General features: G+C 47.4%; 1 protein-coding gene and 1 non-coding gene across 8 annotated transcripts in view; one reads left to right on the top strand and one right to left on the bottom strand.

Annotated features, from left to right (window-relative positions):
* The window catches only part of Pka-C1 (Protein kinase, cAMP-dependent, catalytic subunit 1), an 894,574-nt gene that overhangs the window by 178,956 nt on the left and 695,492 nt on the right, over window positions 1-20,126 (top strand). The gene's annotated exons all lie outside the window — the stretch shown is intronic.
* LOC123767035 (5S ribosomal RNA) lies at window positions 12,013-12,131 on the bottom strand. Its single transcript, XR_006773905.1, has one exon. It is a non-coding gene; the product is annotated as a 5S ribosomal RNA (ribosomal RNA).

Raw genomic sequence — 20,126 nt, 5'->3', positions numbered from 1 at the left:
AGCCGATGCTTCAGTTTGAGACTTGCTCAGAGAGAGAGAGACGCTGACTCACTTCTACCTGTACAATATATTCTAGCATCGTAATCCACGGTCTCTATAAAATTGTGTTTACCCTACCAGACAACACGATAAATGAACAAATATGTTCATAATAAATGAACATAATAAATGAACAGGATAAATGCCTTGACAATATCCAATTATAAATATTTTGTTGATAATATATAGTAACAGGACTTAGCGCTAGCCCAACACGCGGGCGTCAGGTAGCCTCGTGCGGGGGCCCACCTACATAACAAAGGGATTTCCTTGAAAAAGAAGAGTACATTAAAATATAGTGTAGTTCTGATCTAAAGGTCCTAAGATTATACCCTGCAAACACACAACTTAACGGTCCCTATTGCTACGTTTATTACAAATTGTTACAAAGCTGTTGTTATAAAGTTTTTATGACGTGTTAGAAAGTTGTTTCAACTTGCTAGATACTTGTTACTAGTTGAAAGGTGTTATAAGTTGTTCGAACATTGTTGCAACGTCGTACTTTCGTCGTTTGTTTGGCGGGATAGGTGTGCAAGTTCAGCATTGATGGGATGCGAATAGTGTTGTAGCAAAGGGGGCCTGGCGGCTGAGTGGACAGCACTCCTGATTCATAGTCCTAAGGTTCCGGGTTCCATCCCCGGCTGGGGCGGAAACAAATGCGCAGAGTTTCTTTCACCCTGATGCACCTGTTCACCTAGCAGTAAATGGGTACCTGGGAAATTAGACAGCTGCTACGGGCTGCTTCCTGGGGGATGTGTAACAAAAAGGAGGCCTGGTCGAGGACTGGGCCGCAGGGACGCTAAAGCCCGAAATCATCTCAAGATAACCTCAAGATGTTGTCTGAAAACATAATTTGTTATGATAATGATAGCATTTTGGGTAATGGGATAGCTTGTGGTGGCTGAGTCCCACACCTAGATATCCATAAGTCAGGCAGGGAGTGTCGAGTAATACACAGATGCAAATAGGCCAGATTGGGGAACATTATCACATTTTCGATAGTATATAATTTATAACTTGTTTGTTCTGTGTTATATATGAGTGTTATCAATATATTGGCCTGAATAAAATAATATTTATAACCAGTTTGTAATAGTCTACGCTTAGTTAAGTGCTCTTGGACATTTTTTTTTTTAAATTTTGCCCCGAGGGGGCGAGTTTCTTGGGCAGCCTCACTCATCCTTCATCTTCAGTAGAGTCAAAACTGCCAACATAGTGTTTGTACTCACTTTAATGTTTGTACTCTCCTCATAATTACCTTACTGTTTGCGTCCGTAGGCAATACAGGCGGAACTCAGAGGTCAGCTTGTGTGTTATCACCGATTTTTGCGGCAGTTGACTCAAGCGTCTGCTTGTTGTAGCTCCGACCGGGAGGGTGTTGTAGGTGTCTGGTGGGGGTGGAGTGGAGGTGGGAGTGGGTGTGGGTGTCTGGTGGTGGTGGTGGGGTGGGTGTCTGGTGGTGGTGGTGGAGTGGTGGTGGGGTGGGTGTCTGGTGGTAGGAGTGGGTGTGGGTGTCTGGTGGTGGTGGAGGGGTGGTGGGGTGGGTGTCTGGTGGTGGTGGTGGAATGGTGGTGGGAGTGGGTGTGGGTGTCTGGTGGTGGTGGAGGGGTGGTGGGGTGGGTGTCTGGTGGTGGTGGTGGAGTGGGGGTGGGTGTGGGTGTCTGGTGGTGGTGGAGTGGTGGTGGGGGTGGGTGTCTGGTGGTGGAGTGGTGGTGGGGTGGGTGTCTGGTGGTGGTGGTGGAGTGGTGGTGGGGTGGGTGTCTGGTGGTGGTGGAGTGGTGGTGGGGGTGTGTGTCTGGTGGTGGTGGTGGAGTGGTGGTGGGGTGGGTGTCTGGTGGTGGTGGTGGTGGAGTGGTGGTGGGGTGGGTGTCTGGTGGTGGTGGTGGGGTGGGTGTCTGGTGGTGGTGGAGTGGTGGTGGGGTGGGTGTCTGGTGGTGGTGGAGGGGTGGTGGGGGTGTGTGTCTGGTGGTGGTGGTGGGGTGGGTGTCTGGTGGTGGTGGTGGTGGAGTGGTGGTGGGGGTGGGTGTCTGGTGGTGGTGGTGGGGTGGGTGTCTGGTGGTGGTGGAGTGGTGGTGGGGTGGGTGTCTGGTGGTGGTGGAGGGGTGGTGGGGGTGTGTGTCTGGTGGTGGTGGAGTGGTGGTGGGGTGGGTGTCTGGTGGTGGTGGTGGAGTGGTGGTGGGGTGGGTGTCTGGTGGTGGTGGAGGGGTGGTGGGGGTGTGTGTCTGGTGGTGGTGGTGGAGTGGTGGTGGGGTGGGTGTCTGGTGGTGGTGGTGGTGGAGTGGTGGTGGGGTGGGTGTCTGGTGGTGGTGGTGGTGGAGTGGTGGTGGGGTGGGTGTCTGGTGGTGGTGGGGGTGTGTGTCTGGTGGTGGTGGTGGAGTGGTGGTGGGGGTGGGTGTCTGGTGGTGGTGGTGGGGTGGGTGTCTGGTGGTGGTGGGGTGGGTGTCTGGTGGTGGTGGAGGAGTGTTGGGGTGGGTGTCTGGTGGTGGTGGAGTGGTGGTGGGGTGGGTGTCTGGTGGTGGTGGGTGTCTGATGGTGGTGGTGGGTGTCTGATGGTGGTGGTGGGTGTCTGGTGGTGGTGGAGGAGTGTTGGGGTGGGTATCTGGTGGTGGTGGGGGTGTGTGTCTGGTGGTGGTGGTGGTGGAGGGGTGGTGGTGGTGGGTGTCTGGTGGTGGTGGAGTGGTGGTGGGGGTGGGTGTCTGGTGGGTGTCTGGTGGTGGTGGGTGTCTGGTGGTGGTGGAGGGGTGTTGGGGTGGGTGTCTGATGGTGGTGGAGTGGTGGTAGGGGTGGGTGTCTGGTGGTGGAGGGGGGGGGGTGCGGGTGCCCAACTCAGCCTCCTGTTTGGATATTATTTTTTGTAACTATGTACACCGTAGTACATTGACGTTCTAAGCAATTACATAGTAGAACTTTGTACTATTCACTTAAAAATCCGAAAAAATGTAGCGGTACCCAGCTCCTCCAAGCTGTTCCCTGAGAGGTTACCTGCACACTGCTCCCAGCACCTTACACCACACCCCGTACACACCTGGGAACACACCTGGTCACACAACTAACACCACTGGACCACCAGGGGACCAACTGGCCGACGCTATACGCTACATTGCGTTTATGGCACACTAAGACATCTTACGTGATCGGTAATTACTATCCCCAGGAGCCGTGAAGTGCGTCTGAGACGATAATCAATAACTCGCCCACTGCGCTGTTAGGCGGTATTAATAGTTGAGATTTTTTCCCCCCACTTAGGCTGTATTATGGGAATTGATGTATTGAATAGACTGATGCATGAACTTTATCTGAGCCGATTTATGTCATTATCTTCCCTTCCGTCACTAGTTATTATAATGTGACCTAAATATATGAACCTCTGGACCGTTATATGAACCTTAAGAGAACCGCCCAGCTTAGTGAGACTTATCTTGCCTTATCATAGAGTTGCTCGGAGAAGGTTATAACCAGACACAGAGTTTTAAGTGTTGTCAACTTTATTACTGTCTTCTACAGTGGTCAGCTCATTCAGTTCACACCTTGTAAAGTCCTGGGTTCGATTCCAGCAGTTGGAAGGGGGAGTTTATATGTAGTCTCTGTCGCAGACTTTATTTTCTTGCTTTGCAAGTAGACAGAGTGATCTCTGGCTTTATAAATAGATCAAAGTTCCCAATGAAGTATCCAAGCCGGTCACATCATGTAGCAGACGAAAGTTCATTGTATAAATTGACGATTTTGTAATTCTCGCTTTTTCTGTCTTGAGTGGTGCGACCTTTCTTGAAGTCAAACTTGTAGTGGCATTTGGTGAACTCTTCAGCAGGTCTAATATCACATGCTGAGAACCTCTGAGCAGTGTTGTAATACTACAGGAGGGACCCTCTCTACTCGCAAAACTCCTTCTAATACAGGAGAAAATTCAGGGACTGAGAAGCATACCTCCTCAGAGCAAGCATAGCTCACTGACAGTGATATAGCATTAAGGTAAGCATAAATAACCACATGAGAAGTACTCATTTGCATTGACTCAGAAACTGCACTATAAAGCCGGACTAAACAGAGATAATCGCTGAAAGCGAGAGTTGTAAAAATCCTAACTAATCAGGGAAGGGTAAGCACGTCCCAGAAGATTCCCTCTCAAGGTGGAATTCATATTCATATTCAGTATTTACTATCTTCTGATTTAGGGCTTCTATCCCTCTAACTATTTTCTTAGCATCAGGGCTTAGTTGAAAGAGGAGTTCTCCAAAACTCATTTTCGTAATTTCAAGGTGAAGAAAAAAGTGAATTACTATAGAATTTATTACACTTATTTATACAATTTGCACAACGTTTCGAACCTCCATGGTTCATTCTCAAGTGAAAAGAATTTTCAGAACTGGTTGATTTATACCCGCACTGGGTCAGGTGATAAGATAATAAAGGTAAAAACATGGGGGATACATAAGGGATAAATGGGGGATGAAGCACATAAGAATAAAGGTAACTGCGGAAGGCCTATTGGCCAATACGAGGCAGCTCCTTTCTACATACAAAGATTAATCAGGTGTAATTAGCCTGAACGTTCTGGTCTTGTTCTTACTCTCATATATTTTATGAGAGTAAGAACAAGACCAGAACGTGAAGATGCCAACATAGAAAACGCTGCTCGACAAACAACGCCCACTACTCCTGATTAATCTTTGTATGTGTTTTGTACCCTATTTAGCCCTAAACCAGAAAATAATTAATACAGAATATACTGTCATATATATATATATATATATATATATATATATATATATATATATATATATATATATATATATATATATATATATATATATATATAATATAATATAATATTGACAACCTTTGGGAGAGTCCTGCACTGGAAATTGACATTGATCTTAACTTCCATCTCATCAAATTCACAAGAAATTTTCTCCAGTTTGCTAGGCTTTTTTACCGTTGGGAAATTAGTGACACGCAAAAACAGAAATGAAGCAGAGATGGGACAGTAAACAGGACAGAGAGGAAGGAGAGAGGGACAGACAAACGCAGACCCCCTCCCCCCCCTCCCCCCACCTCGCTCACAGAGCAGACAACTCTACACAAGGATGAAGGAACGACCCTCAGCGCTGCCTCTAGTGCCAAGTGCCTCTCCACGCGGGCCGTAGTACTGGCAGGTGAAGGACACTTCTCCCCTTACCTACACAACGGTGCCCTGTTCCACGTGTGGGCGAGTTCCTCTTAATGGTGGAGAGACAGATTCTTCACGGTGGGAGAGGTTCCTGTAGCTCCACAGTGTCTCCCATGTTGCGGTACAGTTTCTTCTCGGTGGGAGGGGAGAAGGTGGAGATCATCACAGCCTAATAGACAGTGAATTACTTGATTATTGTAAAGGTGAGAAATGGCTGATAGATGTGTCCAGTTGCTCACATTCCAAGACGGAGGCGAGAGAGAGCGAGTCTGGTTCTCAAGCAGGAATTCCCCGTCAAGTCGAGTTTCCGTTAATTAAGGATCTGAGAGGAACCAATATGCCCTGCGAGCGGTGGATTTTAGCGTCACAGTACAAGTGACAGGATGAACAACCCAGCGGGTTATCTTCCTATTGGGGAGTGTTGTACATGCTGCTATGGCGATGTGTCTACTCACAAGATGAGTGGCGCTGCCCAATAAACTCGCCCCTCGGGGCAAAATTTAAATCTAGCTCTTACGGGCTCACCATAGCCTATGCCGCGTGGAAATTTTAGTTCCGAATAGTTAGGTCTAAAACAGCAACAATCACCTATAACTCTTCACACGAACTATGTGGACATTCATACTGTTTAGAGCAGTGGCTTGAATGCGGATATACTTGTGTCAAGTCTATAAACCAAATTCCCCACCAAGATACTCGATGGGAGGAATGTGATTGGCTAATTCAGAGTCCGCTCGCTTTGCTTGGGTGGGGGATGGGAGGGCGGTTCACTTCCACAACGGGCGTATTGTGTTGTTGTTGGTGGGGGAGACGTATAGTGTTGTTGGTGTGGGAGACGTATAGTGTTGTTGGTGTGGGAGACGTATAGTGTTGTTGGTGTGGGAGACGTATAGTGTTGTTGGTGTGGGAGACGTATAGTGTTGTTGGTGTGGGAGACGTATAGTGTTGTTGGTGTGGGAGACGTATTGTGTTGGATTATTTCATATTTTGTAGACTACCCTTATGGGTTCTCTGCTCGACGTCTTGTTTCTGAGAAGAAACTCACTCTCTCTCTCTCTCTCTCTCTCTCTCTCTCTCTCTCTCTCTCTCTCTCTCTCTCTCTCTCTCTCTCTCTCTCTCTCTCTCTCTCTCTCTCACACACACACACACACACACACACACACACACACACACACACAGCGAGTGTAATACACTCGACATAACCAGACCCTGACCAGCACCAACCTAACAATCTCTATATTAATTAAATGAGTGATCACTTTTTATTGGCATTTCATGCATGTTACCAACAGGTAATTAATGTATTTTTTGTTCTGAGAGACGAGCTGACACGTGATGCTGGAGCATTACCGGGTGTCACGTGTCGCTGGAGCATTACCGGGTGTCACGTGTCGCTGGAGCATTACCGGGTGTCACGTGTCGCTGGAGCATTACCGGGTGTCACGTGTCGCTGGAGCATTACCGGGTGTCACGTGGTACTGGAGTGTGGTAACCGACCTGTGAGATTTATATTTATTTAATTTATATGAATTTATATAGAATTTATATTTACGTTAATTTATATACTTCGATAGCAATTTGTATAATGATAAGTGGACTGTATTTCTGCAATAATCTCAATCTCACAAATCGATCCTCTACACATTAGGGGGGGTTTATTAGTTTATATATATGCAGCCAATCAAACTACAGTAACTACATACATTGAAAAGGTTCCTTATCTTATAGTACAGCAGGTTAGTCCACCAGGTATAACTAGGGTGTAGACACCAAATTATCCTCTTTGAGGTAGCTTCCATCACCCAGTAACTGGAGCACAAAATCTTGCTTCCTCGTCTTGACCTGTCAAAAGGGCGCTAGCTGTAAAGCCAGAATCCTATATATGACAAGTATTTCAGAGAAAACTGTACATGGAACAATGAAGACCTGGCTTAATTACCTTTAGTTTGAGGCGATTTCGTGATCTAACCGGGTCACCCTATATCCTGACATTAATGGCCATAAATGAATGATAAACGGGTTTCGGATAGACACTTAACTTGAATTTGTAGACAGCGTGTTGACAATGGTACACCTTTGGTTTCCATAACACTACGTCCAAGTAAAATTAACAGGAGCCGAATTTGCTCTCGTGTGAGCCTCTGGTCTAGTATCAACAATGGCTGCATCTAACACTCCATACTATTGACGCCTGGCCGACATTGTCCAGATATGATAGGAGCCAAATTTGCTCCACACGTCTCGGAGGTGACACAACAATGGCTGCCCCCCTTCCCCACTGACGCCTGGCTTACATTGTCCACATGTCAGAAAGTGATAGAAGGGTCACATTTACTCTACTTTAATATTGATAATTAAGTTAATTTATATAAGATGTTTTTATGATGGTAAAGTCCAAAGACTAATGTATTTAAGAATAATTCCCACCATAATAGGTGGTGAATTATAATAGTGTGTGGTGATGATATCCCGTTTTCTATAGACGGTAATTCCACTACAAGTTACGTTTTCTATGGGTAACTTGTTGGTAATACAGCTATTATCTGTATGATATATTAAATGCTGTCGGATTTTCCGACATGGAGCATTACCGGGTGTCACGTGTCGCTGGAGCATTACCGGGTGTCACGTGTCGCTGGAGCATTACCGGGTGTCACGTGTCGCTGGAGCATTACCGGGTGTCACGTGTCGCTGGAGCATTACCGGGTGTCACGTGTCGCTGGAGCATTACCGGGTGTCACGTGGTACTGGAGCATTACCGGGTGTCACGTGTCGCTGGAGCATTACCGGGTGTCACGTGTCGCTGGAGCATTACCGGGTGTCACGTGGTACTGGAGCATTACCGGGTGTCACGTGGTACTGGAGCATTACCGGGTGTCACGTGGTACTGGAGCATTACCGGGTGTCACGTGGTACTGGAGCATTACCGGGTGTCACGTGGTACTGGAGCATTACCGGGTGTCACGTGGTACTGGAGCATTACCGGGTGTCACGTGGTACTGGAGCATTACCGGGTGTCACGTGGTACTGGAGCATTACCGGGTGTCACGTGGTACTGGAGCATTACCGGGTGTCACGTGGTACTGGAGCATTACCGGGTGTCACGTGGTACTGGAGCATTACCGGGTGTCACGTGGTACTGGAGCATTACCGGGTGTCACGTGGTACTGGAGCATTACCGGGAGTCACGTGGTACTGGAGCATTACCGGGTGTCACGTGGTACTGGAGCATTACCGGGTGTCACGTGGTACTGGAGCATTACCGGGTGTCACGTGGTACTGGAGCATTACCGGGTGTCACGTGGTACTGGAGCATTACCGGGTGTCACGTGGTACTGGAGCATTACCGGGTGTCACGTGGTACTGGAGCATTACCGGGTGTCACGTGGTACTGGAGCATTACCGGGTGTCACGTGGTACTGGAGCATTACCGGGTGTCACGTGGTACTGGAGCATTACCGGGATTAGTTTCTCTGTTCGGTCTCCAGAGTTGCCTACCAACCCCCCACCCCCCACCCCGTCGGGCCTACCGGTTAAACAGTTCCAAGAATATAATCTCCAGAAAAAAATTGGTATTTTTTTTTCAGGGATTCGAACCCATGTATGTGTTTAGTCACGGTGATTTAGCTCGTTTAGTCACGGTGATTATATGGGTTATCATTGGTCTTTTGCTAATATTCTCTCAGGTTTATATTAAAGCTTTTTCTCGTATAATTAACAGTTTCTTCATTTGAACAAATCCACAAGGGCCGTGACGAGGATTCGAACCTGCTTCCGAGTGAGTGGAGAGCTGGATACGCGCCGCACAGCTAGGCCTACTAGAATGATAGTACCAATAGTATTTGATCAAACGTACAAAAATAGACGGTTGCCGTCAACAGTTCTCATTTTGTACTATGAACGTCATAGCGGGCACGGGAAAAGTAAACCAAAATCAAAGTTAAACATTCCTAGCATAGTACATTTATGTTCTATTTTAGGCCTTGGATTGTTTGGACAGCTGAGGTTAGGCTCACTAGGTTTCCAGTTTTTTTATGTCATTTGGGTTAGTTGAATATTAAAAAACATGAACTTTTTGGGGTCCAACAGTTCAATTTTGTACCTTTGACCTAATAGTGTAAGTACTGTCAGTTAAGGAGAATGGGTTAGGGAGAATGGGTTGTTCCAAACGAAGTGGCAAACGCTATAATTGTAGAAATTAAGAAATTGAAAATTAGGCTAGCGAACTTGTCACATCTTGACGGAACAAAGTTGGGAGAGTTTTTTGTTTTGATTTTCTACCACAGACGTGGCCACACATTTACCATGCTAAGCAGCATAGATACATTTTCTTTTGTCCTCCATGGATAGGGGTTAAAGATCTGCTAAACATACAGTTCAGTGATTTATTGAACAAGTTGAGAGAGTGGCAGGGCGGTGTCTCGTAGCCTAAGGCATGGGTGACGCCGACGGGTTTGGGCGGGAAGCAGAGAACTGGCTGGGGTTGGGGGGGCTCAATTTATGGCCGGGGTGGAGGTGCAGTCTGTCCTGGAAATACTCCAGAGAAATCTTCCGTAGTGGGGCACAGCCATTCAGCGATCCATGTTCCATGTACTTACACAGCCACTTATTAATAACAGGTGTGTATAAGTGGTACTTGCGCTAGAGCGTCCCACGGAGGAACTAGCCTCGCGCGATGGCTGCTGCTGACACCTGGGAAATTAGGTTTCTCAATTGGAACATTCGTGGCATCAACAGCACACTGAATGATTTAATTCCGCATGTTACCAGCAATAACATATTATTGCTATACAGGAACCCTGGACATCTAATATGATAAACAAACTCCCACCAAAGATCAGAGGGTATATGTGCCCTATACAGACAGTAAGCGCCACAGAGACCTACTTACATTTGAATTGATTTGCCGCATACTTTTGTACACACACACTCAGTGTCATCACTTCCATACACACACTGCGGCAGGCCACTTATCATTCCTTAACGAATATGGCGGAAGCCAGAAACTGGGTGTAACATTGCTGCCAGATGTGACAATATACACTGGAGAGTTTAATGCTAGATATATTACATTGGGAAACTACAAACGACAATAATAGACGCAAATACATATTTGACAGCAAATTAACTTTGTATAATACGGACACGCAAACTCATGTATTGGGAGGCAGACTTGATTGTGTAAAGGGTAGACACCTTGTGTAAGATGGGGGTTACGAGGGGGGCCTCGTAACCTGGTGGATAGCGCGCAGGACTCGTAATTCTGTGGCGCGGGTTCGATTCCCGCACGAGGCAGAAACAAATGGGCAAAGTTTCTTTCACCCTAAATGCCTCTGTTACCTAGCAGTAAATAGGTACCTGGGAGTTAGTCAGCTGTCACGGGCTGCTTCCTGGGGGTGGAGGCCTGGTCGAGGACCGGGCCGCGGGGACACTAAAGCCCCGAAATCATCTCAAGATAACCTCAAGAAGATAATAAGGAATACTCGTTGGTAAATCACTTGGTTAGTGATCACTGTGCAATTCCCGCTTCCTATGAGGTACAGTGTGATGTACCTAATAGACATCAGAGACGGAAAATTAATGTTCCACATGGTTTGTATAACCACTTTATTAATTGTTTTATTAATTGTATTTTAATCTCACACAGTTAGGAATTTACTGGTGTTCTCCAGAGACCTAGTTGATACCTGACAGTCAAGGGGTCTGACAGCTGAGTGGACAGCGCTTCGGATTCGTAGTCCTGAGGATCCGGGTTCGATCCCCGGTGGAGGCAGAAACAAAATGGGCAGAGTTTCTTTCACCCTGATGCACCTGTTACCTAGCAGTAAATAGGCACCTGGGAGTTAGACACCCGTTACGAACTGCTTCCTGTTGTGTGTGTGTGTGTGTGTGTGTGTGTGTGTGTGTGTGTGTGTGTGTGTGTGTGTGTGTGTGTGTGTGTGTGTGTGTGTGTGAAAAAAATAGTAACGATTCATTGACAGTTGAAAGGCGGGCCGAAAGAGCAGAGTTCAACCCCCCCCCCCCCCAAGCACAACTAGGTGATTACTACAGCCCATTAGAATAACCACACCATTACACCACAGCTCACTGGAACAAGCAAACACTGTATCATTAAACATTAACATGACGTTTTCACTGCCAATTAACATACAGACCCAAACTTAATGACAGGCTCCGACTGACAAGTAACCATCCATCTTCCCCGAGCACCTGTTGACTTGTTAGGTCTTAATGATGTAATTGAACGTGGAATTAAATAATGCATTAGAGAAGGGTAAATCAACTGCTCCAGGAGAGGACAGTATTACTTACAGCTTACCGAGATTAGTCTCACAAGTACCAGGTGATCCACTTTACACAGAATGAAGTTTAAGTGAAGGAGGAAAGAGAATTATCAGGGTAAAGCGCCAAGCCATTACGACTGTATAGCACTGGGAAGGGGTCAGGATAAGGATTTGGGATGGGACGGGGGGAAAGGAATGGTGCCCAACCACTTGTGGACGGTCGGGGATTGAACGCCGACCTGCATGTCGCTCTACCGTCAACTCCAAGCATCAGGTGAAGGACCTGATGCTTGGACAAAGAGTGTCACTATTCCTATTTCTAACCACATTTAGTTAATTATAGATCTCTTAACATCGTGTATTTGTAAAGTGCCTGAACGCATTGTCCTAAACCGACTTATGTTTAGTATACAGGGGCAACTGCCCCCCCCCCTAACCTTACCTTGAGGTTACCTTGAGGTGCTTCCGGGGCTTAGCGTCCCCGCGGCCCGGTCGTCGACCAGGCCTCCTGGAAAACATTATTGCCAACAGCATTTGGTGTTCCCAGGCGGTCACACATCCAAGTACTAACCAAACCCAACGTTGCTTAACTTCGCTGATCGGACGAGAAGCGGTGTTCTCAACGTGGTATGGCCGTTGGCCACACACACAGTTTGGGGGTGAGAGCAACACACGCACCACGAACTTCGCGAACTTTTACACGGGTACTGTTGAGCAGAGTTCTGGTCGATTTAGACCTAAAGCCCGCCATCTACTGCAGGAATGTCGACGACATATTTGTACAAGTCCTGGATACCGAACGACTGTTGCAGTTCAAGGAATCTTTTTAGCAAAACTCAGTTTTAAACTTCTTATGAGATGGAGAGTTGGGATAAGCTGCCCTTCTTAGATGTAGCAGTCATGGAAAGGAACGGCAGCTTTCATCATGCAGCATACACTAAGGAGACAAACATAGTGATGTGCCTTAATGCTGACAGCGACTGTCTGGAGAGATACAAACGGAGTGTTGTGAACGCTTACGTCGACCGAGCTCTCACTCACAGCTCTGGGTGGAAGCAGATGGATGAGGAGTTACTGTAGAATAAGGCAGATTTTGGTCAACACTAGGTTTCTCCAATGGTTATGTCGAAGGCATCATAAAAAGGAAGGTGGCGAGGTGTGCAACAGGCGAACGGAACAACCAATACCACAATACCCGAACTTGCAATAACATTGTTCTACAGAAACTTCTTCTCCACAGCCAACAAAGCGGAGGAAAGATCCCTAAAAGAGATCATTGAGAGCAACGTTACCCCAACTGACGTCAACCAGAAGATAAAACTAACAATATATTATAAGAGAAGGAAAACCGCCAACCTGCTAATGAAGAATTCCCCTGACACTAAGAAAAACGCCTCGAAGGAGACCAATGTTGTCTACGCCTTCACGTGCCCACTTGGGGATTGTCAGCCCCAACGAACTCAGTATACAGGCAAGACAACAACGTCTCTCTCTCTCTAGGCGTTTAACAATGCACAAGCAACAGGGCTCCATCAAGGAACATATAATCGCCCCTCACAACGTGACGATCACCAGGGATATTTTGACGAGCAACACCGAAATAATTTATAGATACAATGACTGTAGAAGATTAGACATCAGTGAAGTTCTGCATATCAAGAAATCCAGAAATATATATATATATATATATATATATATATATATATATATATATATATATATATATATATATATATATATATATATATATATATATATATATATATATATATATATATATATACACACACACAATGTGTGTGTGTGTATGCTATTCCTGCGATGGCGCTGGAACCAAACGTATTGGCATTTGCCTTTCTATTGGACAATTTTTAGCAACGTGGAGAGGAGAGACCTGCTGCATGGGTAACAGCTTCTCCTCCATATTGGCCTACCCAAGCTTTGTGCCTTAGAGAGGACCCTCCAGACTCGATACCATGAGCGCAAATCCTTTAGTCTCCCGAGACTGCAGGATGCCTAGAATAATACAATATAGCACAAAAACACTTTCTTGTGTAGGGTTCGAACCTTAGTCAGGCGCTCCAAACGCAATAGCATGTCGAGTATTGTGACCAATACACCATGTCAGACTGTTCAAAAGTGTTAGGAGTCGGAGACTATTTAACCTAACACCATTGGAACAGTTTTGAACCTTTTGAAAAGTCTACCAGGGTGTATAACAGTGTGGAGGAGAGTAGAGGAGAGGAATAGATAAGAAAGATAAGAGGAAGATTGGGAGAGACCGGAGAAGGGAATGGGCGGGGGGGGGGGGGAGGAGGAGCGAGATCCGGCCCACGCCAGGGACCCCCTATAAAATTCTATATATGCAGAAGCAATGTGAAAAAACTGGAAAAGAGTCGTTAAGATGAAAGGGTGAACTACGTGATGAGCAGGACTCAGCCGCAGGAGAGGAAATGTTATAGTGTGTGAGGAAGGTAGGAAGCAAGTCCCGTCCACCACTGTTGCTGAACTACATGAACGATTGGATGATCCTAAATGAATCCTAAATCCGCCTCAATTCTAAATGAATTAGGATTGAGGCGGATTGCGGAACCTAAATTGCTGAATTTTGCAGACAAAGGGCTAATAGAATATACATAACAAATGTAAAGAAATGTGGATGGGGACGATAAGGGTGACCACAAGGGTGACCACAAGGGTGACCACAAGGGTGACCACAAGGGTGACCACAAGGTGACCACAAGGGTGACCACAAGGGTGACTACAAGGGTGACCACAAGGTGACCACAAGCGTGACCACAAGGGTGACCACAAGGGTGACTACAAGGGTGACCACAAGGGTGACCACAAGGTGACCACAAGGGTGACCACAAGGGTGACTACAAGGGTGACCACAAGGGTGACTACAAGGGTGACCACAAGGGTGACCACAAGGTGACCACAAGGGTGACCACAAGGGTGACCACAAGGGTGACCACAAGGTGACCACAAGGGTGACCACAAGGGTGACCACAAGGTGACCACAAGGGTGACCACAAGGGTGACCACAAGGGTGACCACAAGGTGACCACAAGGGTGACCACAAGGGTGACCACAAGGGTGACCACAAGGGTGACGACAAGGGTGACCACAAGGGTGACCACAAGGTGACCACAAGGTGACCACAAGGGTGACGACAAGGGTGACCACAAGGTGACCACAAGGGTGACGATAAGGTGACCACAAGGGTGACCACAAGGGTGACCACAAGGTGACCACAAGGGTGACCACAAGAGGGACCACAAGGTGACCACAAGGGTGACCACAAGGGTGACCACAAGGGTGACCACAAGGTGACCACAAGGTGACCACAAGGGTGACCACAAGGGTGACGACAAGGTGACCACAAGGGTGACCACAAGGGTGACCACAAGAGTGACTACAAGGTGACCACAAGGGTGACCACAAGGGTGACGACAAGGTGACCACAAGGGTGACCACAAGGTGACCACAAGGGTGACCACAAGGGTGACCACAAGAGTGACTACAAGGTGACCACAAGGGTGACCACAAGGGTGACGACAAGGTGACCACAAGGGTGACCACAAGGGTGACGACAAGGTGACCACAAGGGTGACGACAAGGTGACCACAAGGGTGACGACAAGGAGACCACAAGGGTGACCACAAGGTGACCACAAGAGTGACCACAAGGGTGACCACAAGGGTGACGACAAGGTGACCACAAGGGTGACGACAAGGTGACCACAAGGGTGACCACAAGGGTGACCACAAGGTGACCACAAGGGTGTACAGGTCCTAACCAGCTCGATCTCCCAGCATACCCCTCACCCCCCACCTTTGTAAACCCCAATAATGCTACGGGATTAGAATGGCAGCAGTGTGAGAGGCAGGGCCTGAGATGACGGCCAGGGTGACAAGTGTCGGCCAGGGTGACAAGTGTCGGCCAGGGTGACAAGTGTCGGCCAGGAAGGTGTCAAGGTGACTTGTGGTGTCTGGGGGACGTGCTCGGCGACACCTTCCCTGCCTTATCCATCTTGAGTGTCTATACTGAACCAGCAGCACTATACTGCCTTCACACGCCTGCACCCTCGCTTCTCAGTACACACTCCACCACTGTGGTTGTCCACCACCACAACCCTCCACCACTGTGGTTGTCCACCACCACAACCCTCCACCGCTGTGGTTGTCCACCACCACAACCCTCCACCACTGTGGTTGTCCAGGCTGTGACTACACCAGGCTACAATATCAATGAACCACAAGAACATACCAACAGTTGGATCAGACTTAATAATATCACCATGGCTGCTGAAGAAGACTGAAGAAGCACTCCAACTTTGGGTAACACTCTGGACACTGGTGACCTCCCAGAAGTCTGGAAAAAGGTAAAGGTATTTCCTATATTCAAAATAGAGGCAGCCAGGAGGCATACACTTACAGACCCAAGTCAGGGGAAGGAAGGAAACTATGAGATGAAGCGCCAAGCCATTACGACTAGCACTGGGTACGGGTCAGGATAAGGATTTGGGATGGGACGGGGGAAAGGAATGGTGCCCAACCAGTTGTGGACAGTCGGGGGCTTGAACGCCGACCTGCATGAAGCGAGACCGTCGCTCTACCGTCCAGCCCAAGAGGCTGGGCTGGAAAGCAGGACCACAGTACACAGGTGGAAGCTAAAGCCGCAAATCGAAGGACTGTATGGAAATACTCGTACGGTACCGTAAGGATAGGGAGCCGGTCGGCCGAGCGGACAGCAACCGGGACTTGTGATCCTGTGGTCCTGGGTTCGATCCCAGGCACCAGCGAGAAACAATAGGCAGAGTTTCTTTCACCCTATGCCCCTGTTACCTAGCAGTAAAATAGGTACCTGGGTGTTAGTCAGCAGTCACGGGCTGCTTCCTGGGGGTGGAGGCCTGGTCGAGGACCGGGCCGCGGGGACACTAAAAAAGCCCCGAAATCATCTCAAGATAACCTCAAGATAAGAGGAACCGTGTACAAGAGAAAAGCACTGAAGCTCTTGAAGCCACCTCCATCCTCAATTTTAAGACCAGGTTGTAACTTGAGAAGTACCAGTGATCGTAGGTAGGACATAGGGAGCTACACACCTCACTTCCTCATAGTGAGCCTCAGGTAGGTAGTGTGAGGTGAGCACCACCACAGCACTCTCTGCCGCCCGCCTCCAGCAACAGGTAATAGCCACCTGACTGCTAGTTCACTCAATGAACTTTATTAATACTTCTACCTTGTGGTGTGTGTGAGATTTTGTCCTTGAAGGCAACTGTGTCCATGTGGGGAGTGTTTTCCACCCTTAGTGCACCTCCATACCTTATATCCCCCCACCCCCTGCTGCCTGGTCCTTTGCCCACCATTTGGTGTGTGTATATATATTTTAATATGCAGGTATATATAGCATAGTGTCAGCATTAATATAATGTATCTTTCGCGTGTATACTCGACTTGTGGCACCGAGCAAGAGTCAGTGTGTGTGTTTAACACACGGACGAGCCTCTTCCATCAAGCTATCATTACAATATTTATTATTATCATTATCATTATTTATCATTATTTTATCATATCATTATCATCATAATTAGTAGTAGTATAAAAACAATGGAGGCCAGAGGGAAGGGTGGAGGAACCAGAGGATTATCGTGTATACTGAAGACGTTTACAACGGTCCAGTTTCCTCCAAAGCTCTCCAAAATTTGCATGTCAATAGAGGTATCAATAAACAGTTTGTGTAGAAGGTCGGGGGGGGGGGGGGGGGTGTCGGGGCCTCGTCGGCAGCGAGCCAACAGCCGCTGTCTGTCACACTCACCCGACCAACACCCCGAGGTCGGGGAGGAGAACTCTAGAGACCCTCTTCAGGTAAGATCCGGGTAAGAACTCTACGCTCTTGGTTTTTAAATGTACGTAAATGGTATTCTGAGTATTGGTTCGATTTACTACCTAAAAGTATTTACGTCCTCTAATTACTCAACACAAAGCTGCTATTAGGACAATATCTAACTCTGGCCCCAGACATCACTCGGTACCCCTACTCAAATCTCTGAATATGTTAGAGTCACTGCACATCCTCTCATGTGTATTATTCGTATATATATATATATATATATATATATATATATATATATATATATATATATATATATATATATATATATATAAAACGCTGAACTGTAATGTCAATCCTGACCTTAAAAGCGTCCTAGAAGGTTGTAACAGATCCCATGAGCACCACACCAGAAACAAATACCTATTTAATATTCCAAGAGTACGACTTAATCAAACTAGAAATGCTTTACAAATCAAGGGACCCAGAATGTGGAATGACCTTCCCAATCATGTTAAAGACTGTACCTCTCCCAACCAGTTTAAGATAAACAACTAAGTACCACCTAATTAACTCCATGTAACCTACCTCACCCCCAAAATGTCAACCCATGTCTACGATTTTAAACAAGGCTGTTTGTTGACCAAATTGTATTTTTGCGTTTTTTTTCTGCCATGTTTCCCCCCCCCCTCTTTTTTTTTCTTATTTTTTCTCAACACAATTTATACTTTAATCACACACAGAGATCACACTAACGTGATGCATCAAATGAACAAACCCACAAGGGCAGTGACGAGGATTCGAACCTGCGTCTGGGATGCTCCCAGACGCAGGTTCGAATCCTCGTCACTGCCCTTGTGGATTTGTTCACTTAGACTAAAACTTAATACTAATTGAGATTAAAGTATAAGTGTTTTTCCTGCCCGAAATACTTTGCGTAATAGTGGCTATAGGCATTGTGTGTATTAGCACTATCTGTAACTCCATCCACTTTTGTATTTCACCTTTATGGAGGTACTTTTCCTGAAAAAATAATTGTATTTGTATTTGTTGATTTGTTTTGCCAGTTTTTGACATATTTGATTTGGTTCATGCTGTTTTTGTTTCTTGTTTTTTGATGCTGGTGTTAGTGGTGGTGGTGTTAGTGGTGGTGGTGGTGTTAGTGGTGGTGGTGGTGGTGGTGTTAATGGTGGTGCTGGTGGTGGTGGTGGTGGTGGTGTTAGTGGTGGTGGTGGTGTTAGTGGTGGTGGTGTTAGTGGTGGTGGTGGTGTTAGTGGTGGTGGTGGTGGTGGTGTTAATGGTGGTGCTGGTGGTGATGGTGGTGTTAGTGGTGGTGCTGGTGTTAGTGGTGGTGGTGGTGGTGGTGTTAGTGGTGGTGGTGGTGGTGGTGTTAGTGGTGGTGGTGTTAGTGGTGGTGGTGGTGGTGGTGGTGGTGTTAGTGGTGGTGGTGTTAGTGGTGGTGGTGGTGGTGGTGTTAGTGGTGGTGGTGTTAGTGGTGGTGGTGGTGTTAGTGGTGGTGGTGGTGGTGGTGTTAATGGTGGTGCTGGTGGTGGTGGTGGTGGTGGTGTTAGTGGTGGTGGTGGTGTTAGTGGTGGTGGTGGTGGTGTTAGTGGTGGTGGTGGTGGTGGTGTTAATGGTGGTGCTGGTGGTGATGGTGGTGTTAGTGGTGGTGGTGGTGTTAGTGGTGGTGGTGGTGGTGGTGGTGGTGTTAGTGGTGGTGGTGGTGGTGGTGTTAGTGGTGGTGGTGGTGTTAGTGGTGGTGGTGTTAGTGGTGGTGGTGGTGTTAGTGGTGGTGGTGTTAGTGGTGGTGGTGTTAGTGGTGGTGGTGGTGGTGGTGGTGGTGTTAGTGGTGGTGGTGTTAGTGGTGGTGGTGGTGGTGGTGTTAGTGGTGGTGGTGTTAGTGGTGGTGGTGGTGGTGGTGTTAATGGTGGTGCTGGTGGTGGTGGTGTTAGTGGTGGTGGTGTTAGTGGTGGTGCTGGTGTTAATGGTGGTGCTGGTGGTGGTTGTGTTAGTAGTGGTGGTGGTGGTGGTGGGGTCGACCACTCTGACACAGTGACCAACGCCTGCCTGGTGGCTGGTACGAGCAACAAGTCCACACGGCCTAAGGGTAGTAAGACTGAACCACTGATTCTTCTCGGGAAGAGTCTGACAAACTCTTACAAGTCTTGTGGTGAAGTCTTAAAAGTGTTCATGCTCTTATCTGCCTGTCTTCCTTAAACCTTTTGAAGTTTGGTAATTACTCGTGCATATTGAAGGAGGCTTCATGAGCCGGGTGAAGCCTGGTGAGTATTGTGGGTGATGCCTGGTGAGTATTGTGGGTGATGCCTGGTGAGTATTGTGGGTGATGCCTGGTGAGTATTGTGGGTGAAACCTGCTGAGTATTGTAGGTGAAGCCTGGTGAGTATTGTGGGTGATGCCTGGTGAGTATTGTGGGTGATGCCTGGTGAGTATTGTGGGTGAAGCCTGCTGAGTATTGTAGGTGAAGCCTGGTGAGTATTGTAGGTGAAGCCTGGTGAGTATTGTGGGTGATGCCTGGTGAGTATTGTGGGTGATGCCTGGTGAGTATTGTGGGTGATGCCTGGTGAGTATTGTGGGTGATGCCTGGTGAGTATTGTGGGTGATGCCTGGTGAGTATTGTGGGTGATGCCTGGTGAGTATTGTGGGTGAAGCCTGCTGAGTATTGTGGGTGAAGCCTGGTGAGTATTGTGGGTGATGCCTGGTGAGTATTGTGGGTGATGCCTGGTGAGTATTGTGGGTGAAGCCTGCTGAGTATTGTAGGTGAAGCCTGGTGAGTATTGTAG

This window comes from Procambarus clarkii, chromosome 60 (assembly GCF_040958095.1).
Source record: "Procambarus clarkii isolate CNS0578487 chromosome 60, FALCON_Pclarkii_2.0, whole genome shotgun sequence".
NCBI classification, from domain to species: Eukaryota; Metazoa; Arthropoda; class Malacostraca; order Decapoda; family Cambaridae; genus Procambarus; species Procambarus clarkii.
This window is presented reverse-complemented; position numbering and strand designations above follow the sequence as displayed.